At 42.7% G+C, this 25153-nt stretch overlaps 1 pseudogene; it reads left to right on the plus strand.

Moving 5' to 3' along the window:
- The first annotated feature begins 338 nt into the window (after positions 1-338).
- LOC124272645 lies at positions 339-25153 on the plus strand (annotated as a pseudogene).

The raw sequence follows: 25153 nt of genomic DNA on the forward strand, positions 1-25153 counted from the left end.
TACACGAGGCAACTAAGGGGACAGGATGGTCAGGCTCGTTGAGGGTTTTGTCACGTGTTATCGTATCCCAACAGCGTATCGACGCTCATCATGTTGATCACGTGTTTGTCTGGTCCAGACTCGACTATTTACAGACCGCTGCCTTAAAGCTGGAATATTGCTGAGTGCGGCGTAAAACAACAAACAAAACAAAACAAAACACCAGGTAACAGATACCGTCAGCAACTATAGTTCTCATCAGAAGCGCCGTTATATAGCTGGAATATTGCTGAGTGCGGCGTTAAACAACAAACAAAACACACCACCAGGTAACAGATACCGTCAGCAATTGTAGTTCTCTTCAGAAGCGCCGTTATATAGCTGGAATATTGCTGAGTGCGGCGTTAAACAACAAACAAAACACACCACCAGGTAACAGATACCGTCAGCAATTGTAGTTCTCTTCAGAAGCGCCGTTATATAGCTGGAGTATTGCTGGGTGCGGCGTTAAACAACATACAAACAAACAGAAGAATTTCGGGACGACTTATCCTGCTGTGTAAACGTGGCTTCCGCAGATGTCATATGCTGCAAATTATATTCTGGCTTTTCGTGGAAATGTCACCGTGTCATTCCTGTTAAACCAGTCCTCTTCCTGGTACACACTTGCCCCGGCCCGGGACACCGAGGAACATGTGAGACTGGTTAGTAGTTTAGATCGACAAAACATCTCAACATTTCTGTGCAGTTGTCATTATTATCCATCGTTGGATAATTTTTAATGTAAATTCATATGAGAGGTCCTAAATACTTCAACTTCAGCTGCATTTAGCCTATTTCTCCTGTTACTATTGGTAACCTTTCAGATGTCGTTTTCAGATCCGCCAAGCTGACCAAGGGCTTTGTTAACTGTAACAGGATACTGAGGCGACTGACAACACCATCAGCATGGATAACAAAGAGTCTAAACCTTGGTCGGGTACAGCTAAAGAGAAGGCAGCGTCTCGTGTACAGTCAGCTCCGGTTCAGGGGGTAAGTTTCGTGTAATAGTGTGTGACAGTAAGTAAGGTTTTATGCCTCTGTCAGCAATAGTCCAGCAATATCACGACGGGGGACACCAGAAATGAGCTTCACACATTGTAATCATGTGGGGCATCGAACCCGAATCTTTGGCGTGACGAGCGAACGCTTTAACCACTTGGCTACCCCACAAATACAGGGAACTACACAAATGACAGAGACTGATGGACACGCTCTGGTATCCTTTCAGCAGTCTTTGAGTATTTATTGAGTTATTGCGTCCCCATTGGTTAGCCTAGTGGTTAAAGCGTTCGCTCGTCATACCGTAGACCCTGGTTCAGTTCCCCACATGGGTACATTGCGTGAAGCCAATTTCTCTTGTTCCTCGCCGGAATATTGCTAAAAGCTGCGTAAAACTTAACTCACTCACTCACCCATTCATAAGTTATTAGCATAGCTACAGATCACTACAGCGAGACGGCAGACGGCCGTGGACGATGCATACAAATAACAAACTATTTATAACAAAATGTCAAACAATGTTAATTCTATGAAAGGACATATGCTCACCATTGATTTGTTTGCGTGTTGTTTAATATCAACGTAGCGATATTCAAATAACTGAAATAACCGATTCTCTATTCGCCAAACCAGTGTTTACTATTGTGAGCACCATACCACGCCGTAGATGTGCGGTAGGACACCGTTATGCAATAACCGAGCCTGACCACACTATCCAAGAAGTCGCGTCGTAAGACAAACTCAGTTTGCTCGGGTTCCATCTCATCCTACCAGGTACCCTTTAGCAGAAGTATATCCATTGGGTTTTCTGTCCTTTCAAGCAGAGCCTTGTATGTAAAAACTGCAGGTTATTTCAAGGTTTAAGAAACCTGGTATATTGTACATAAACTGACGTAAAAAAGAAAGTACACACATGGTATTAAGGGGTAAATTTCAGAAAAGTCACATTCACTGTGTACGTGTTGCCAAATGACCGCAGATTATAATCCCCTCCAAAACAGATGTACGGTTTATTTGGTACTTCTGTTGATTTTGATAATTAGAATACTGATCATTAGAGAAACGTGATTCTTTGATGATATATTGTATCACAATACAAATAGATAAATAGGCTGTATTTAAAGGTGTGCTCTCAACCTTATGTATCGGTTGGGAGATATTAACTGTTGACTCAATCGTATGCATTTCATATGTTGAACAGAAACCTACCCCACGTCTGCTACTGGCGATATGTGGCGCCGCTATGGGATCCTTCCAGTTCGGCTACAACACCGGAGTCATCAACGCTCCTGAAGCGGTAGGTAAACCTTCACACATAAAAGGGGCGGTAGGGTAGCCTAGTGGTTAAAGCATTCGCTCGTCACGCCCAAGACCCGGGTTCGATTTCCAACATAGGTACAATGTGGTAAGCCCATTTCTATCCCCGTGATATTCCTGGAAAATTGCTAAAAGCATGATGTATCGTTTCCATGACCTAACTAGCCTTTAATGAACCTGTACTGTACTTTCCCTGCTTATGGCCTTCTCTGTACATGGCTACACATCATGCATCGTGTCTATGAAGGGCGGTGGGGTAGCCTAATGGTTAATCCGTCCGCTCGTCACGCTGAGGAGCGGGGTTCTATTCCCCACATGGGTACAATGTGTGAAGCCCACTTCTGGTGTCCCCCGCCATGATATTGTTGGAATATTTCTAAAAGCGGCGTAAAACTAAACGCACTCACTAAGAACATCAGATTTTCATTACAGATCTACTATTCCGGGAATCTCTTCAAAGGGGCGAGGCTTGATGAAGCCACCGCCACACACGCCACGAGCGGGGTGGGAGCGGTCATAGTTGTCATGACAATGGTGACGATTCCATGCCTATCCGGCATATGACTTACCCTAGTGTACATGACTTACACTACCCATGATGCATCCTGCACGTGGCCTGGTCTGACATTTAATATATAATGCACAAGACCTTCTTATACAACGTCAATGACCTTGTCCACACTTGATACACTTTGTACAGGATATCCTTGATCTGAGATTGTCGAGGCAAGCAATTCCGTCTCCTGTTTAAGATATGGTCGTACTTTGGAATTGACGTGGATATAATGTTGAAAAAGACATAAAGGACGTTTCAGAGGACCGCGTAATGAAAGCAGTAACCAGAATAAAATACACAACAATTCAAACGAGGTAACCTTATCATACTGACTTAACCTTCTACCCCAATGAAAGGTGATTTACTCATCACAGTATGACCTCGGGGCGGTCGACATTTCTGGTGTCCCCTGTCGTAATATGGATGGAATAATCCCACATGCCGCCTCACTCAACCAAGCTTGGTTTCACGTTCAGGTCAAATTCAGCAGCAAAAGCACGTTGGGCAACACGTTAAAATGTTGGTTTTATATCATATCCAGAGGATCAAGGAGTTCATGAACGCTACCGCTATATCACGCGACGGTCAGGAGATGGACGTGGACTCTCAGACCAACCTGTTCGCCGTCCTGGTTGCAGCCTTTGCTATCGGCGGCGCCGTCGGGGGTCTGTTGGCGGGACTGTGGGCTGACTTCTTTGGCAGGTAGGTCCAACTACATGACATTGTACATGAGTACGCCTTGTCGATAAAGTAGCTTGACAATATGGTACGTAGTCCAAGAGGCACCTGCCCATGCGGTACCTTGTCCACGAAGTACGTGGTCCAAGGGGTACCCTTTCAGTGGGTTTTCCTGTCCATGACGTACCTTGTTCATGGGGTACATTGTCCATGCTGTTTCATTGTATTTGGGGTACATTGTCCATGCTGTTTCATTGTATTTGGGGTACATTGTCCATGGGGTACATTGTTCATGCTGTTTCATTGTATTTGGGGTACATTGTCCATGGGGTACATTGTCCATGCTGTTTCATTGTATTTGGGGTACGTTGTCCATGGGGTACATTGTCCATGCTGTTTCATTGTATTTGGGGTACGTTGTCCATGGGGTAAACTGTCCATGCAGTTTCATTGTATTTGGTGTACGTTGTCCATGGGGTACATTGTCCATGCTGTTTCATTGTACTTGGGGTACATTGTCCATGCTGTTTCATTGTATTTGGTGTACGTTGTCCATGAGGTACATTGTCCATGCTGTTTCATTGTATTTGGGGTACGTTGTTCATGGGGTACATTATCCATGCTGTTTCATTGTATTTGGGGTACATTGTCCATGGGGTACATTGTCCATGTTGTTTCATTGTTGAAGGTATCCATAAGGTAACAGGAAGTACCTAGTCCGTGCGGTTCCTGATTCATGAAGTATCTATAATGGTATTACGCGACGTTTAGCAATATTCCGATAACACGGATGAAAATACCAGACATAGGCTTCAAACATTGATCGAGCCCATGCACTTGGCGTGACGGGCACACGCACAATTACGCAACGCGCGCACACACACACACACACACACACACACGCACACGCACACCACACCATACGGGAGATATTTTAATCTCAGGTCATGATACTTTTTACAAATAAACAGGACGTGTAACTCGTCTTCTATAACGTTAAGATCACAATGCAAGTAGAGTGATTTATATACATGTTAATTTTTGGTTCTACGTAGGTTATTAATATTAAACTCATGAAGAGATATTCTAAATTTACATAAGGCTCTTAGCAAAGACCTATCCGAGATACATTTTAAACATTTTTCAGGCTGCAACAAAGACTTAATGCTACTATAATTACTTGAATACTGCGAAGATGATATAAAACTATGTCAATTTTGGCAAGCAATATTTTTCAATCGTTGTTTGAATATAGTTGTAAACATCATAGAATCATCCACACTTTGTGATAAATAAACGTGGGTAAAACCTGTGTAAAATAGCAAATTTCTGAGATTTGAGACCCAGTTTTGCTTTCCAGCATCATCTAAGTTTTTTAACATTATATAGCATTGGTATGGATATCTAGAACAATTCATATGAAATATTTTTATCCAGTATTTTATAACCATTATCTGTGTTGAAACTTACATTGTGGCCTAATGTTTGACCAAGCATAGCCTTATTGGATGCGAATTTGCCAATCTGTAAGAAACGTTTTAAATACTAAGTGTGAACTTTTTCTATGACTTCAAAGTAGTACCCATATTTCAGACCCATCCAGTACAATTGGTGAAACTTTGCTATCAAATATTTTACAAGCCGTTGGAAAGGATATGCAACTCTTTTTTTTCGAAATATGTGAACTGAGGTATCATTGCACGTGAAGCTTGAGCTGCTAGCGTTTGACATGCTTTTGCCCAATTTAACGTTGATGAAAATAGAATATTTTAGATATGTGATGTTTAGAACCCAGCTAACGATTAACCATGGCGATGTGACGACTTTCAGAAGGAAGGGCTCCATGATTAACGCCGTGATTGGAGTTGTCGCTGCTGCTCTGTTGTACTTCAGCCGAATGGCGGCGTCCTACGAGATGATCATTGTCGGGAGGCTGGTCGTGGGATTCAACTGCGGTATGTATACCTCAACATAGGCTTATTGCTACAATGACATGGGCACAGTGTTGCAGTGGTAAGGCTTCTGCCTATCACGCTGAAGGCCCGGGTTCGATCCCCTAGGTTCGCGTCCCGTGGTGGGCACATTTGCGTGGTGGTATCCATGGTCAAGATACTTAGATCCACATTGTCTCAGTTCACCTAGCTGTACAATGGGTACATACAATGAAGATGTGCTGGCAATGTGAGTGTTTAGTTCATTGCGCCTCACAGGCAGCATGGCTGTATGCTCCCGAAGGAGTTGAAAAAGTATCGGAAAGTACGTTAGTGTCCTGACCGGGGATAGCAATGTACGTAGCGCCGTGAGCAGGCAATGTGCCTGGATATTAGCGCCATATAAGCGGACTATTACTGTCACTATTACCTCCAGTGACACTCCTTTGTCTATTTACCCATCCTCCATCAGCACCGTCCCTTTACCACATATATCTATCCACTCAACTAACCTCCATTGATGTCATCCCTATCACCAGGTCTATCTATCCATCCATCCATCATCTATCTTCCAGTGACGCCAATTCTCTGTCCAGATTTATCTATTCAGCCATTTATACATCTAGCATCCGTTGACATCATTCCTTTGTCAACACCTATCCATCTATCCACTCAACTAACCTACAGTGATATAACCCCTCACTCAATCTCTATACATCAATCAATCCATCCGTCTATCCCCCAGTGACGCCATCCCTCTGTCCATATCTATGTATCCATCCATCTATCTACACATATAATGTCCTGTGACATCATCGCTTTGTCCACATTTTTCTATCCATCCATCCATCCATTCCCCCATCCATTCACTCAACCGTCCATCATCCACCCATCCACTCATCCATCCATCCACCCATTCACCCATCCATCCATTCCCCATCTATTCACTCAACCGTCCATCATCCACCCATCCACCCATCCATCCATCCACCCATTCACCCATCCATCCATCCATCCATCCATCCATTCACTCAACCGTCCATTATCCACCCATCCATCCATCCATCCATCCATCCATTCCATCCATTCATTCAACTCGTCCATTATCCATCCATCCATTCCCCATCCATTCACTCCATCTGTCCATTATCCACCCATCCACCCATCCACCCATCTATCCATCCAACCATCCATCCATCCATCCATTCACTCAACCGTCCATTATCCACCCATCCATCCAACCACCCATCCATCCATCCACCCATCCACCCATCCATCCATTCACCCATCCATCCATTCACCCATCCATCCATTCATTCATTCACCATCCACCCATTCACCCATCCATCCATTCATTCATTCACCCATCCATCCATTCATTCATTAACCATCCATCCATTCATTCATTCACCCATCTATTCATTCATTCACCCATCCATCCATTCCCCATACATCCATTCCCCCCTCCATTCACTCAATCGTCCATTATCCACCCATTCACCCATCTATCTACCCATCCACCCATCCATCCATTCACCCATCCATACATTCACCCATCCATTATCCACCATCCACCCATCCATCCATTCACCCATCCATCCATTCATTCATTAACCATCCATCCATCCACCCATCCACCCGTCCATCCATTCACCCTTCCATCCATTCACCCATCCATCCATTCACCCATCCATTATCCACCATCCACCCATCCATCCATTCATCCATTCACCCATCCATCCATTCATTCATTAACCATCCATCCATTCACCCATCCACCCATTCATTCATTCACCCACCCATCCATTCATTCATTCATTCATTCACCCGTCCATTCATTCATTCATTCACCCTTCAATCCATTCCCCATCCATCCATTCCCCCATCCATTCACTCAACCGTCCATTATCCACCCATCCATCCAATCCACCCATCCACCCGTCCATCCATTCACCCATCCATCCATTCCCCCATCCATTCACTCAACGATCCATTATCCACCATCCACCCATCCATCCATTCACCCATCCATCCATTCACCCATCCATCCATTCATTCATTCACCATCGACCCATTCACCCATCCATCCATTCATTCATTCACCCATCCATCCATTCCCCCATCCATTCACTCAACCGTCCATTATCCACCATCCACCCATCCATCCATTCATTCATCCACCCATTCACCCATCCATCCATTCCCAATCCATCCATTCCCCCATCCATTCACTCAGCCGTCCATCCATTCACCCATCCATCCCTTCCCCATCCATCCATTCACCCATCCATCCATTCATTCATCCACCCATTCACCCATCCATCCATTTACCCATCCATCCATCCACCCATCCATCCATCCATTCCCCCATCCATCCATTCACTCAACCGTCCATTATCCATCCATTCACTCATCAATCCATTCACCCATCCATCCATTCCCCATCCATCCGTTCCCCCATCCATTCACTCACCCATCCATCCATCCACCCACCCATCCATCCATTCACCCATCCATCCAGTCATTCATTCAATATCCATCCAGTCATTCATTCACCCATCCATTCATTCATTCATTCATTCACCCTTCCATCCATCCCTTTGCCTACTTCTCGTAAACGCGTTCTCTGCGCCGGTTTAACTTATCCTTGTTTGCCAGTAGCTGATACGTCATCGCATCCCAACTGCGTAAATCGATGCTCATGCTTTTGATCACTGGATTGTCTGGTCAAGACACAAATATTTATAGACTACCGCCATATAGCTGGAATATTGCTGATGTGCAGCGTTAAATAACAACTAAAATAAAACAAAACAAACCGCCAGGGTACAGATACGGTCAGCAAATCATAAATCTAATCGCCTTTATAAGCAGAACGGCGCATGCAAGAGATATTTTACGTCCGTTTCTATCGTTTTTTTATGTTTCATGTATGTTTTGAAGGAATTTGTGAGAGTGAGTTTAGTTTTACGCCGCACTTAGCTATATTCCAGCTATATGGCGGCGGTATGTAAATATTCGAGTCTGGACGAGAGAATCCAGTGATCAACAGCATGAGCATCGATCTGCGCAATTGGGAACCGTTGACATGTGTCAACCAAGCCAGCGAGCCTGACCACCCGATCCCGTTAGGTTCATTCTAACCGGGACCTTCACGGATCGAAGGAATTTGTTGATCAATGTTGCTTCAGATTTTTCTTACGTTATTTAAGAATTGATGGTCCATATTGCGCAATGTACACTGGCAAAACAATAAGTGGACGTATAAAAATCCTCTGTATCTCCAGATCCGTGAAGATCCGGGTTAGAATTGATCTTCAGCAACCCATGCTTGTCGTAAACGGTGACTAACGGAATCGGGTGGTCAGGGTCATCGTATCCCAATTGCGTAGATCGATGCTCATGCTGTTGATCACTGGATTGTCTAGTCCAGACTCGAGTATTTACAGACCGCCGCCATTTAGCTGGAATATTGCTGCGTGCGGCGTAAAACTGAAGTCGTTGACACTCACTCACTCAGGTAAGTCATTCTACGTTACTTCAACCCCCCCTCAAGGGCACAGCAACAGACAATCTATAAATGAAACCCGAAAAAAAAAATTAAAATTTGCATTCTGTCAATAATTGAACACTCGTCCTCTTTTCAAAGGTCTCTACACGGCTCTCGCACCCATCTACCTGAGTGAGATCGCATCAGTGAACATCCGGGGAGCTCTTGGTGTGTTGCATCAGCTGTTTGTCGTTTCCGGCCTACTAATCTCGCAGATTCTCGGCTTTCCCGAGATATTTGGAAACAACCAGTTCTGGCACGTTCTTTTAGGTGAGTTGTTACGAACGTGATACACTTTGAGCAACTCCATTAATGTTGAAGTAAACTAGTAAACTGAACAATAAAACGACACAAAATGACATTTTATATAGTTATTTCTAAGCAGACATGTAACAGTCGAAATCTAACAACCGAATCTGCTTTAAGGCTTTAAGCAGAAAGTTCTCATCATAACGGAAAATGTGTTGCCGCTTTTACTTAATTACTATTTATATGCGTATAGCAACATATTTTTCTCCGTACTGTATCATGGCAATTACTCCCATGAAAGGCAGGTGATATCAATTGAGAACTAAGAATGCTCAAGATGAGAACCAGGGTCCACATCAACAAAGCATTCGTTGCACTACGCCTTTCGTAATTCTGCTGTAAACTATATAGTTACAAGATCTCGTAACGCTACGATTGATGGATTGGGACCATGGCGCTTAGACGGACACATCAAGGGGGGCAATAATACATACATTAGAATTATGTCTCTACAGGTTCGCTGAGACAGAAAAGAGAATAATATGTTTGATGCATTTTGTATAATATACTGAACAACATTAGAAACGCGCCATACTAAAATGCACCGACGATTATCGGATATCATGGGTACATTTCAGTCTGACGGGGATATTGTAGAATATCTGGCAGAAGTATGAACAGATGTTATTGTCCTATTCTAAATACCTTTGTATATTTTGTTATATTTATATTCATATTGCTATATTCATTTATAATTATATTGTTGTTGCTTAACGCCATACTAAGCAATATTCCAGCTATTTGCGGGCTGTATATTATCGTGTCTGGATCAGAGAGTCTAGTGAATGACATCGTATGCGTCGAAAGTTGCTGTTCTTGGGTCCTTTACCTTTGGTTCAGATAAGTGTTGGGGCGGTGGGGGTAGCTTAGTGGTTAAAGCGTTCGCCCGTCACGCCGACGACCCGGATTCGATTCCCCACATGGGTACAATGTGTGAAGCCAATTCCCGGTGTCCCGCGCTGTGATATTGCTGGAATATTGCTAAAAGCGGCGTAAAACCACACTCACTCACTCAGATAAGTGTTGGTGGAGTTGCTGCCCAATGTAATGTCTATGCTGGCAGTCGGTGAAACTCTCAGACCACAAAATAAAGAAGCTGACAGAAAACTATGGTTGTCTCAAGTAACAAATAACATAAACAGATTTTGGCCAGGTGTGACGGCACTGCCGTGTGTGCTGCAACTGATGTTGATGCCATTCTGTCCGGAGACACCTCGATATCTGCTCATCACGCAAGGCAAAGAGCAGGATGCTAGAAAAGGTTTGTGAAACACAGACAACCTAGTGATTAACATCATGAGCATTAATCAAGTTGAATGCACTTGGGACACGATGCATCAGCCGAGACAGCATGCCTGACCACCCGATCTCGTTAGTCGTTTATTACATCAAGCATAGTTTGTTAGAGATCAATTCTCTCCCGAATCTTCACGTGTATTTCAGTGGTCATTCTTTTCCTGCTTAATTGGATGACGTCAAAGCGAGAATGTTTTTGAAAGCAGTCAAAAAATCAAAATCTGTACATTTTTGCAAACACCCCAAATGCAAGAAAGAAATGCCTAAATGGCCGTCAACTACGGTCCAGGGTGCCAGTTTCACAAAGCAACCTTTTTTTTCATGAAAAAAAAGTCTTCTATCATATCGGTCGTTCCATAATGACATATACAAACACATGTACATAATCAGATATCCAGCCTACCAGGATGTAACACAGTTAGACCTCCGAAATACTAAGGTGTATACCGTGTCGTATGTAGTGCCACCTCCGACATGTTTTTTATAGCGTAACATGCAGCATACAAAGCTTTATTACCCACGAGGTCAACGTATGGGTAGTTGCACACTAATCTCGTACGTCACACGAGTGTCGTATCGCATTGACCTATGTCGTAACGACTTAACCTGAGATTCTAACGATTTGATTGGATAACCGATGGCCTCTCAGTTAGGTCACGTTGTGACGGAACTACTTGTTCACTCTTAACAAACAAGTGAATTCATTCATTCTACAACTTATATGCATTGTGGGAATGTAAACATTGCGAACGTTGCCGTGTCGCTGTTTAATTGTGAGTCGAACTGAGACAGTATATCCGTCGAAAAACATAAACATAATGTTTCCACCAGTGATGTTAGCCGAGTGAAGCAGTTGCAAACCAAGAAACGGGGTGCTATGGAGTAGTTTACTGTAAGAGGCTGTACGAGAGGCGATGACAACTGACATGCATCGTGACGTCGGTTACCAAGGGGACAGACGAGAATGGCGTAGTGACGTCAATACAGTGTGACGTCGTGACCTTCCTATGGTAGAAACCATAACTATAACAAAATACCATTTTGAAACATCGTGACCTTCCTATGGTTTCTGACCTCGCTTTCGCTTGGTCAGATACCATAGGAAGGACACGAGTTTCGTATAATTCGTATGTAATGAGACCTCGTGTAGTATTCTCTATGTATAAAGCGTCATATCAGACACAGCATATTGTACATGGGGTCACATCCGACATGTTTTATATAGCGTAACATAGCGTCATATCAGGCACAGTATACAGTGCTGTATATAGCGTCATATCAGGCACAGCATATTGTACATGGGGTCACATCCGACATGTTTTATATAGCGTAACATGCAGTATACAGTGCTGTATATAGCGTCATATCAGACATAGCATATTGTACATGGGGCCACCTCCGACATATGTTTTATATAGCGCAACACGTAGCATACATAGAGAATACTACACGAGGTCTCATAACATACGAATTATACGAAACTCGTGACCTTCCTATGGTTTCTGACCTCGCTTTCGCTCGGTCAGATACCATAGGAAAAACATTCGTATGTAATGAGACCGAGTTTGGTATTTGATTTATTACCCACGTCTTACATGCTTTAAATTGACAAAATAGAGAAGCGTATTTGTGTTATTTTTTATGGTTTCAAACCGAAACCGGTTTCATAAAGAGGTTGCGGAAGAATGTTGTTCTGTAGTACACTTTTTGCATGACGTCACACTGTAATGTCGTCACTATGCCTTGCTCGCCTGACCCCTTGGTAACCGACGTCATGATGCATGTCAGTTGTCATCGCCTCGTACAGCCTCCTACATTAAACTACTCCGTAGCACCCCGTTTCATAGTTTGAAGTTGCTTCATTCGGCTAACATCACTGGTGGAAACTTTGCGTTTATGTTTTTCGACGCATATAATGTCTCAGTTCGACTCCCAATTAAACAGCGACACGGCAACGTTCGCAATATTTACATTCCCACAATGCATATAAGTTGTAGAATGAATGAATTCACGTGTTTGTTATGAATGAAAAAGTAGTTCCGTCACAACGTGACCTAATTGAGAGGTCATCGGTAATCCAATCAAATCGTTAGAATCTCAGGTCAAGTCGTTACGACACAGGTCAACGCGATACGACACTCGTGTGACGTACGAGGTTAGTATGCAACTACCCATACGTTGACCACGTGGGTAATAAAGTGCTGTATATAGCGTCATATCAGACACAGCATATTGTATATGGGGGTCACATCCAACATATCATGTTTTATATAGCGTAACATGCAGCATACAGTGCTGTATATAGCGTCATATCAGACACAGCATATTGTACATGGGGTCACAGCCTTTACTAAGGTTAACCTTAACTCCCATTCTTGAACATTGCACTAAGGTTACCTAAGTGACTTACGGTCACCTCAGAGCTTTGTGAAAGGAGATCCAGTTCACCTATCGACATACCATTTGTATGTCACGTCTCGAGGTCCGGTGAGTAGCCTAGTGGTTAAAGCGTTCGTTCGTCACGCAGAAGACCAGGGTTCGATTACCCCATTGGTACAATGCGTAAAACCCATTTCTTGTGTTCCCCGCCGTTATATTGCTGAAATATTGTTAAAACTAAATTCACTCATGTCTCGATCTGGAATTCCATTCGCAGACAGATATGCATACCCGGCTTCCTGCTCCAGCCCTGTCTGGTTTAAAGTCCTAGCACACTGACACCACGTCACAGTCCTCATGCAGGGTAACAATAAGTACCATCTTTTCACATCATACGGTCGAGATTGTCATCAGTTCACACTCTGTTAACCATGCTATTACTATTGACTTCATTAAAGACGTGTTATGGACAACAATAAGGAAATACATTGGAATCTCTCTATTACGGACTGGCCTGTGACCGACTCATTTGTCCGGATTGTAAAGCGGTCCGGATTAGACAACATTTGTCCGTTACCGTAGACACTGCCACGATGAAATACCGTAGATAAGTTGAATTTTTAGGACCCCCCCCCCAAACAAAAACAGTCTGTAGATGGTGGTTGGCTTGTCTATTTAAGTACATAATATATGTGTGTGTGTGTGTGTAATCCAGTGATCAACAGCATGAGCATCCATCTTTGCGAATGGCATACAATGACATATGTCAACCAATCCTCTTAAGTTGGATTCCTGATGTTCAATTATGGCTCGGATCTTCACGGGTAATCATAAATACTAGTTAGTATTAGTTAAACGGTGTTTTGAAAGGGTGTACGGGACTGTAAGATCCTTCTAACTTCCGTATTACAGTCCCGTACACCCTTTCAAAACACCGAGTGACGGATTTATTACCCTTAAGATTATTTAATTTAGCTTATCTTGAGTTAGTGAGTGAGTGAGTGAGTTACATTTCAGCCATATCGTAACGACAAAAAGCTTATCTTGAAACAACATTCAACCTTCGGCAAAATGAGACGCAAAACGTTTCGCCATGATTTTTCCTGAACGGTCAAAAACAGAGATAACTCGGGATCGGTTAGTTTATGATAAAAATGATCGAATTTGAGGTTTTGTTAAACGACAAGTGAAATACGGAAACATCTTATTTCTTTAATAATTTATTGACACAAATAAATAAGAAATCATGGCAAAAAATTTATTACTCTGTTTATACTCATAATTGTATACGCCAACTCTAAAATGTCGAAGCGATCAGCCGTTTGGCAGCCACATTCCATCTAAGGTCAAGGCCATTTTTACAACCAGTGTAGTGTGTCACGTTACACGTTTGACGGGATGAACCGTTCGTACACCCTGGCAAATCCGCCTACATGGTTTGGCATGCTTTGGCTATTAACCAATCAAAATTCGACAAGTTGATCTTAAGGGTAATAAAATGTTTGTACGTTCATTTGAATGAGGCCTCTATACGTGCCCGCCACATCGTTTATTTCATGGGCAACAGTACGGAAATACAATGTTAGAATATCTTTGTTGCTAATAACTGATGTCTGTTTTCATAGTGTTAGAGTCACTTCGGGGCAGTGAAGACGTGGACGGGGAGATCGCAGAGATGAAGGAGGAGGCCGTGCAATCCAAGGGTGACGCAAAGGTCAGGACTGCTCTCACGGGAGACTGAACAAATGAATGGCATTGAATACACAACGCCATTTAGAAAGTGGTCACAAATATACACATGTATATTTGGGATTACACTTTCTCAGTAAAGTACAGATTCTAGTACATTTGTTGGGATGAGTCCAACCCGGAATTCGATCCCACACTCTCAGGGTCAGGCATAGAATCGCCAGCACACTAAGCCAGCCGTCTAACCCACTCAGCTCCCAGGCTTCCACAAATGGCTCCCACCGCGGTTGGGACTCAATTTCTACTTGACTAAGAAAGTCTAATCCCAAATATGAGTGAGTGAGTGAGTTTAGTTTTACAGCGCACTCAGCAATATTCCAGCTATATGGCGGCGGTCTGTAAATAATCGGATCAGGGCCAGACAATCCAGGGATCAACTGCATGTACATCGATCTACGCAATTGGGATACGATGGCATGTGTCAACCAAGTCAGCGAGCCTGACCACCCGATCCCGTTAGTCGCCTTTCACTACAAGCATGGGTTACTGAAGATCAATTTTAACCCGGATCTTCACGGGTCCCCAAATATGGCATATGTTAAACAAAAAAATCACCCAGTACATTAAATGTGTCGTACGAAGTAAAGTTTTATTTGTAACTTAACGTCACACTCAGCAATATGCCATCTATGTGACGATGGTCTGTAAATTCTGAAGTTTGGACCAGACAATAAAGTGATTGATAATATGAGAATCGACTTGCGCAGTTCGGATGGTATCACAATAAAGACAGGTCTCTATGGATTTCAACGTACAACAAATAAAATGCGCATATATGTAAGGTGAGGTGAAATTGGATTTAACGTCGTGCTTGAGAATATTTCGCTCATATGACGACGTGCATGCATGTGTATGTGTATGTGCGGCTGCTTGTACTAGCCCAGACTTAAGCTGGTTTTATAGTGCTAGCCCACTGAGATACCATGCCGCAGTTAAACATGAATACCCCAATCAGACACGTTATACTGACTCCGAGCCGACCAGTCCTTGTTGTACCCATTAATGAAGAGCGTCAGGCAGGGACCAACAAGTACCATATTTTAACGTCTTTTGGTATGACGCGGTCGGGGATCGAACCCGCGACCTTCCGCTCTCCGGGCGGACGCTCTAACCACTACACCACGGAGGCAGTCCGCATATATGTGCATAAACGTGATCAAAGCGTTTTGATGTACAAATGATGGCCAAATACGTGCTTTTGTAACAAGGAAACATATTCACCAGGGCCATTTCTGTACTTCAGATAAGCGCCATGATGTTTGTGCAGGAGCGATCTCTGCGCATGCCCCTAATCATCAGTATCGTCATGCACCTCTCGCAGCAACTCTCGGGTATAAATGTGGTAAGTCACGTGTTGTTGTTGAATTGTTTAACAATGTTCTCAGCAGCATTTAATTTGATACAATTTGGATAAAAACATTACAGTACATTACGGGAATCGACCCAGTCAAAGGAGATACGACGTGTGTTATGCAAATTCGTTTATTTGTTTGTTTAACGCCGCATGCCGCAATATTCCAGCAATATGACGACCTCAATGAAATAATCATGTCTGGACCAGACAATCCAGTGATTAATCCACGCTATCATCGGGTTTGTTGTGAAAAGTACAACCCGATTTATTTAATTGTCTCTTCATACAATCATGGACTGTTTAGAACGTGCATGTATACACATGGAAAAAAGTATCGCAACGCCTATGGCATTTAACCTCCACACCGCCATTTAGATTCATGTCATATTTATGCTTGTATGGTTATTTTGAGTCTTCGGGCGCACTACACATTATGTTTTATATATGCACGTGCTACGACCAGAGGCGAGCATCAAGTGCAACACGTGTACCCGTTATAAGGAACTATAAAGTATAAGTAAACGGTTCTTACAGCTCGAAAAATAATTGGAAAATTAATTGATTCCGTTTTTTATAAGCACAATGGGGCCTCCTCAACTGACATCTGTAAACTTGTGATGATCACACAAATTCTAACTGGAAAAGGCACATCACTGGTATCCTTCACAGGGTTGTTGGACCACATTTTGATGACCTCATCTGAACACAAGGCACGTGTTCACGGACGACAATGCTAGTCCCCATCCTCCACGTGTGGTTGGTGATTTCGTAGCAACTCTAGTTTGGTCCAACATGAATCTAGATCTCTAACCCGCAGAGTATATATGGGACATTAGGCTGATCGTTTTCAGCATATTCTTTCGTTTGGGAACCTACCCCCTGCTTGTTTCTTGCCTACCCAACAGCTCTCTATTACAGATCGTCTACTATTCCGGGAATCTCTTCAAAGGGGCGGGGCTAGATGAATCCACCGCCACACACGCCACGAGCGGGGTGGGAGCTATCATGGTTGTCATGACACTGATGACGATTCCACTCATGGACCGGGTTGGTCGACGAACTCTGCATCTGATTGGTCTAGGCGGAATGACCGTTTTTAGCATATTGATAACAGTATGCCTCTCGCTTTTGGTGAGTAACAAAGAATGCAATGTTGTTAGATATATTTTATTTGTTGTGCAACCTCTATGAGTTTGCAATGTTCAAGTTAAGCTGCTTGTAAATAAACAATATTGACTGTACAAACCAGTGACTGACATTTTGAACAACGAAAGTCCAAAAAAATAAACTATATTATCATCTAATGGAGGGTGTTATCAGTGCAATATTATCATCTAATGGAGGGTGTTATCAGTGCAATAAAGCAATCTGCAAAACTTGGTATCAAAATACAAATTACATCAATCCACGAACTACTTTGGCAAAACTCCATAGACGCCATGCGAATCCTAAAACGTTTAACATTTCATTGATGACGTCGTCGCGAGTTTACATTGTTTGTAAACAAACATGGCTGCCCCCATTCTCAAAATTGGTGATTCTGTAAGAATTGATGACAGAGGTTCTGGAGTCGTTACTGCAGTAATTGACTTTGGAAAACATGAAACGGAGTACTTCGTTCAAATTGAAGGTACGGATTGTGAGGCACGCCTGAAAGGCAATCGTCTAAGAAAGGTACCAACCAAGGATTTCGATCTATCGATCACAAAGCAGACGACGAATCGATTCCGTCAAGTATCAGGAACTGATATTGATGAGGTGAATACCCGCATTGAAAATAGTAACACTCTCAAGAAAACCCTGCCCCATTTTGTTGTTCATTTTAGACAAAAAGATCTTATTTTAAGCATGAGTTATGTTTGCACTGTATTAGCGACTAGTCACAACCATATGCCGCCATCATGAACGACCTTCACCTTGGTGCACCGCTAAGTATTCTTACGCTCGATTCTCTTCATATAAATTCACGTACGATTTGCTTCTTTTTTAGAGTAATTTTAAGAATGACATTATATGATAAACATATTATTAACCTCTTGTGTTTCCGTGTTATAAATATTATATATTAGGAATAAAAATTATGTATTATGCTCGCCAAAGGCTCCCATAATACAATTTTTATTCCTAATATATGTTATTAATGATACGGAAACACACTCGGTTAATAATCTCATAGGTGAAAATATTCAAATTCAATTCAATCAGTCAAACAATGAAGGAATACGTATATCTGGTAATTATTATCTGTAAGTGACAAGCGGTTTTGAGATTGTTTTCTTTATTTACAATGAATATAATTATTTATTGTTTTTCTTGGTTTATTAGCGGCGGATTATTTGCAGTTATGCACAGCTGAGGTAATTAAAACATAACATTGGGTTGGGTTTTTTTTCAACAAAATTAGTAAATACGTTAATTTTATGCAATTTCTGGTCAATCACTTGATTGGCTGGTCTTTTTACGGTCCGCCGTCGTGTGGTAGGAGGTGAAGGTAAGGTGAAATGGGGTTTAACGTCGCACTTAAGAATATTTGACGACGTGTATGCGTGTGTATGGGTGGCTGCTTGTACTAGCCCAGACTTAAGCTGGTTTTATAGCTCTACCTCACTTAGATACCATGCCGCAGTTAAACATGAATACCCCACTCAGACATATTATACTGACTCCGAGCTGACCAGTTGTTGTTGTACCCATTAATGCCGAGCGCCAGGCAGGGACCAACAAGTACCATATTTTAACGTCTTTTGGTATGACGCGGCCGGGTATCGAACCCCGCGACCTTCCGCTCTCCGGCGGATGCTCTGCCCACTACACCACGGAGGCGGTCTAGCGTGGCAGGAAGCGACAGCAAACACTTTCGAAATCGAACAGATTTTCGAAATTGAGTATCGAGTGCTATTGCAGGTTGACCTGGCGAACAGCAGGTGTCTACGGTAATTTTCAGTAATCATTTTTAGCCTAGTAGTTAAAGCGTTCGCTCGTCACGCCGAAGACCCGAGTTCGATTCCCCACATGGGTACAATGTGTGAAGCCCATTTCTTGCGTCCCCCGCCGTGATATTGCTGGAATATTGCTAACAGCGGCGTAAAACCAACTCACTCACTCATTCTCTCTTACTTTCTAACACTTTTAAATACCCAGTAGTGCAAGGTGAATTTCATACGTGAAAGTCGACGTAAAATGGCCACCCACGACCACGTAGTTCTTACTTTAATCATTTGCATATTTTTTTCGAAATTTCGAGTGTTCCTTTTGGTTTTAATATTTTATTTTGCATACTTTCGCACTCACATACAAACATCATACCCAAAACTGATTCAAATAGACGGGTAAATTTACAGTGGAAGGTGGCGGTGGGGTAGCCTAATGGTTCAAGCGTTGGCTCGTCCTGCCGAAGACCCGGGTTCGAATCCCCACATGGGTACAATGTGTGAAGCCCATTTTTGGTGTCCCCCGCCGTGATGTTGCTGGAATAATGCTAAAAGCGGCGTAAAACGAAACTCAGTCAGTCATTTCTGGTGTCCCCCGCCATGATATTGCTGGAATTTTGTTAAAAGCGACCTAAAAAACAACTCACAACTCATGATGTCGGTCACTGGATTGTCAGGTCCAGACACTTATATTTACAGAACGACTTCGTTAAACAAACAAGCAAACACAAAACACTGAAATTACCATTCCTATTGTCTCTGATGTGTTATAAGTCGCTTTTTTTCTTCAGGACAAGGTTCAATGGTTCAATGGTGCCAGCGTCGCGATGGCCCTCATGTTCGTTGTATTCTTCGCCTTAGGACCAGGTGAGAATGTTTTAGTTACTCAAAGGCGTGACGGCGGGGTAGCCTAGTAGTTAAAGCGTTCGTTCGTCACGCCGAAGAACCGGGTTCGATTCCCCACATGGGTACAATGTGTAAAACCCATTTCTGATATCCCCTGTCGTGATTTTACTTGAATGTTGCTAAAACCAAACTCACTTACTCACTACTCAAAGGCATCGGCTAGCCATGGTCGCTGATTTGGTGAATGATGCCACAGTGTCCAAGATCTTGATGCCAATAAGCAGAAGTTATTCGAAACAACTAGAAATATACTGAAGCTTCCATAGGGATACCATTGTGCTTTCGTATGACGTGGCCCGTGATGATCAGGGCTAGAATTGGTGTTCAGCAACCCATGTCGTAATTATAAGAGGCGACTAACGTGATTGGATGGTCAGGCTCGCTGACTTAGTTTACACATACCATCGTATCCCATTTTCGTAAATCGATGCTCACGATGTTGATCACTAATATCAGCGGTATAGAGAAAATTACTTCAAACATCTACAAAATGTCTACAAAGGCCCACTAACTATGATGCAATCCCAACCCCCCCCCAGTCATAAACTGCACAGCACTATTTTTACATAATGCTTTCAAAGTAAGAGCCTAACACAAATTATGACCACCGTTTCACGAAACTGCCAAATTCTGTGAGTGAGTGAGTGAGTTTATTTTACGCCGCACTCAGCAATATTTCAGCTATATGGCGGCGGTCTGTAAATAATCGAGCCTGGATCAGACAATCCAGTGATCAACAGCATGAGCATCGATCTGCGCAATTGGGAATCGGTATAAATGATTAGTACGAAAACTCTACATGTACTGTACACTTTGAAAACAAAATTCCGTCGATTAAGATGGTAACCGTATAATATATTTTTCAAAACAAAAACGAAATTGAAACTGAAATTTGGCAACAATCCGAAGAGAATACACAAAAAACGTCAATATCGACAATGGCGGAAAGTATGGTCACCATGACTACGCCAACAATCTCATCTGTCACACAGTTCCCTAATTATAATTGTTGTGATTGTATGAACAACCACTGGCAGCCATGATACAAATCAAAACATTGATTACACATCAGTCTCGTTTCCAGCTGACTAGGTTCCGTCCTATGGTGTCACTTAAATCAATAACCAGTCCAGAATTTTGAGACCAACTCATTCAACTGGATATATGAATATTAATCAGTATTACTTGGTATATCTCATCACTTGTAGTTTGCAACACTACGCCCCTTCTAATCCAGCAAACACGTCGTGCAGCATGCTCTGTCGAACAGCGTGCTCAGACAAACGGAAATCTGGAAATCGTGGAAATCTCAAAACGAGGGCACGGCCGCTAGAAGCTTTGGCGGTCTTATACGGCCTTTGATATTATATCAAATCACATTGTACGTTACATAAATACGCTTAATAAGCGCAAAGAACACATAACTGGTGTAACCAGTGAGCCCAGATGAATTGTGAATCCTTTTACGACCTCATCAAACAGGGGGTAGTCTATGACGTCTTAGTTACGTCATGCTGTCTAAACCTCGACATAAAATATAGAAATACGATTTTTTATTAAAGTTTAAAATTAAACTTCATTTGTAAATACCATAGTTGTTTGTAGTGTCTCTTTTCACTCGGAGTAGGTCATTGTCAGATTTGGTTCATGAGACTCATGTTTCGGTTTGCAGAACCTGGCGTAACTACCTTTGCATAACATAAGCCAGTTTGCGTCTGATACGATCGCGGGTCGAATTCTTGGAATCCTTTGCCATTCCTCAGGTAGTGTCTGCGTCAATTACTTAAGATACTGAACAGGAGCACCTCTACCTCAAACTTGGCGTCGAAGACACTGTGCATAAAAGAACCCACAGAATCCGTTGGTAAAATGACCAGATGGTAGCCACATGAATACATGCAAACACCTAGTTCGGGTACAGCAACGTGCAGTTAACTTCGACAAAATTACTCTGACTATATGTCCCAGTTCACCCAGCTGTGAATGGGTACTTTGTAAGGATGGAAAGCCACATTACCTCAGTTGCGACTTGTGGCTGCAAGAGTTGAATGATCCCCAGGGAGTTGACATTGATAATATGACGTGCCGTGTGAGTTTGACATCCAATGATCGAGGGGAAATCAAAGCGCCTTTGAGCAGCTCAGTTGGATATTGGCGCTATCTAAATGTTAGTATGTTATTTTAGTGTGTTAGTGGGGCTATTTGCGACAATGTTAATGCTTTGATGAGGTTTTGTTCGGCAAATGGTCAGCGAAAGCGGTGGTGAGGTCGAGCGTTGTCAACAATGATGTTCACCACTGGCAAGGGGATTTGTATCAAAATGTGTGATGACGGTGGCATACAGTACTTATGTTGATAACGCTGCCCATTGAGTGTTCCAGGTACTAAATTGAAAACTCTATGGATAACAACTTCTATATTTAGTGAGTGCGACGTTTCGATACAGATTCTTGTAGATTTGGTGACTGGGGTTTGCTTTTGATGTGGTCAGAGATGGTTGATTTGTTGTCGGAATTGGTAACGGAGGTGCGATGTTCTTTGACTCGGTCTTGGTCGGTCGCAACGTTTCGCCTTCTTCTATTCATGCATTATTTCTCGCTTGACAACGGTACAAGAATCTGTATCGAAATGTCACATTCACGAAATACAGAAGTTGTTATCCATCAAGTGTGGTCAATATTGTACGTCCCTAAATGCCGCTCATTCCAATTTGCAGTCATATGAAACGTAATCCACACAATCACTGAACAAGCCTCTCCAACGGGTTCAGCATCGATTATCTCCCTGTGATATGCCTCGCTACGACATCACCAACAACGGCATCTATGTGTACAAAATAGCGACTGTCATCAGATCAATGAACCCTGCGCCATGTCTTCAAGTTGCGGCTTCCTACACCACGACTGACGTTCAGGTCTAATAACTTTGCCCATCTGTAATGAAGAGACAACTGCAGTGTGGTACAAACTATGAACCAAAGCATATATTTGTTCATTTTGTTTTTTAGGTTCCATCCCCTGGTTGATAGTGGCCGAGTTGTTCTCTCAGGGTCGAGATCATCCGCCATCAGCGTGTCTGTCCTCGTCAACTGGGTCGCCAACTTCTGTGTTGGTTATGGCTTTCCCCACATGCAGGTTTTTGTTGGTTTTGGGGGTTTTTTGTTTTTGTTTTTGTTGTTGTTTATGCGGGTTTTTTTCTTTTTAACGACGCTCAGCAATATTGCAGCTACTTGGCGGCTATCTGTGGATAATAGAGTCTGGGCCAGACAATCCAGTGATCAACAGCATCAGCATCAGTCTAGGCAATTAGGATACGATGACATGTGTCAACTAAGTCAGCGAGCATGACCACCCAATCCCGTCCGTCGCCTCTTACCACAAGCATGGGTTGCTGAAGATCAATTATTAACACGATCTTCACTGGTTACTTCACTGTTCGTTTGTTGGTCACACATAGAAAGCAAACTCTGTCAGTGCAACTGTTTTAGTATATCTTCAGCATTTGTTGGCATATGATAACAGTCATTGGTGGGTTTTGGGTGGGCGGGTTTGTGGGTGCGTGCATGCGTGGTCTTCACATATTGTACCCATGTGGGGAATCGAACCCGGCTCTTCGGCAGGACGAGCAAACGTTTTAACCACTAGGCTACCCTAACCCACTTAAATAGTAAACACGTGTGCATTATGTATGGAAAGGCTTGCATGGCCGATTGTTTGCACCCGTGAAGGTCCGGGTTAGAATATTGGCCTTCAGTAACCCATGCTTGTCGTAAGAGGCGACTAACGGGATCGTGTGGTCAGGTTCGCTGACTGGTTTGACACGTGTCATCGTACCCCAGTTGCGTATATTGATGTTCATGCTGTTGACCCCTAGATTGTCTGGTCGAAACTTGATTATTTACAGACCGCCGCCAGATAACTGAAATATTGCTGGAGTGCGGCGTAAAACTAAACTCACTCACTCACCGTTTGTTTGCATGTGCGGAATCGAACACGAACCTTCGGCCTGGCGTACAAAAGCTTTCGCCACTTCAGGTTACACACCGCGTTCCCATTGGAAGTGGTTGACCACTATTTATAATATTTGCCAAGTGTTGCGACTAATATATCATGTTCTTGAACAGCCAACATGACAGATGTGACACCCAGAACTGGAATTCAACAGGTGACTACACGTTCGTCGCCCGTTTCCAAATATTTCCAGTCTCTTGTTTTCGTTTCCAGAAAGGTTTGATGAGCTACTCCTTCCTGCCCTTCACGGTGCTGCTGGTGTTGTTCTGGATATTCGTGTTCATGTTCCTGCCAGAAACAAAAAAGGCAGAACAATTGAAGAAATTTCATCGATTTGGCGAAAGGAGGGTGACAAAGAAGATCAGAAGCCCAGAACAGAAAGCTATTTGGTTTCCTATCAGAAGAATCCCCGACACCTTATAAAGAAATGAAAAGCAGATGAAGGAAGAAAACCCGTCTGATAGGAGAGCCATTTGGTTTCATACACAAATAATACTGATGTCGCAAGATCAAAAATACGAAGTTTTTAAGGAAACGGAAACATGAAGAATCAGTTAGGTTTCATCAAGATGGAAACAATCAGAACTTGAAGAAAACTTTTCGATCAGAGAGCTGTTTGGTTTCATGTACACTAAAAACCTCTAATGTTGAATGATTAAACACAAGACTTTTTACACAAGGAAACGTAACCCAGAAGAATCAATTAGGTTTCATCGAGATGGGAACAAAACAAACAAACTTTCAGATACGAATGCAAGAAACAAACAGACACCACAGACGTCAAGCACTAGACGTTTATTTAATATCATGCTTCCAAGGAAATCTCTCCATTTATGGTAATCAGGGATTTTATGAATGTTTCCATCAACAATGCCATGGATTGCGAGAAACGTCACCCAGTGTTAGTAACACTGTTATAAAACTTAAATTTACTGTATGGTGACATATTTACCCAGTGAACTTTGTATTATAAGAAGAAAATAATAACACTGTTTCGTGGAAATAACATCTGACTTGTAGTTGGGTGTGGCCGCCATACAAATACCGTATATGTGTATATCTTGACGCTCCAACAATATTGAAGATGAACTTCATATCCTGCTAATATACAACAGAGACTGGTCTGCTTTCTACTATATATACTTAATCTACAAACAACTGAAACCTT

Source organism: Haliotis rubra, unplaced genomic scaffold (genome assembly GCF_003918875.1).
Source record: "Haliotis rubra isolate DU_JTF1 unplaced genomic scaffold, ASM391887v1 Scf1710, whole genome shotgun sequence".
NCBI lineage: Eukaryota > Metazoa > Mollusca > Gastropoda > Lepetellida > Haliotidae > Haliotis > Haliotis rubra.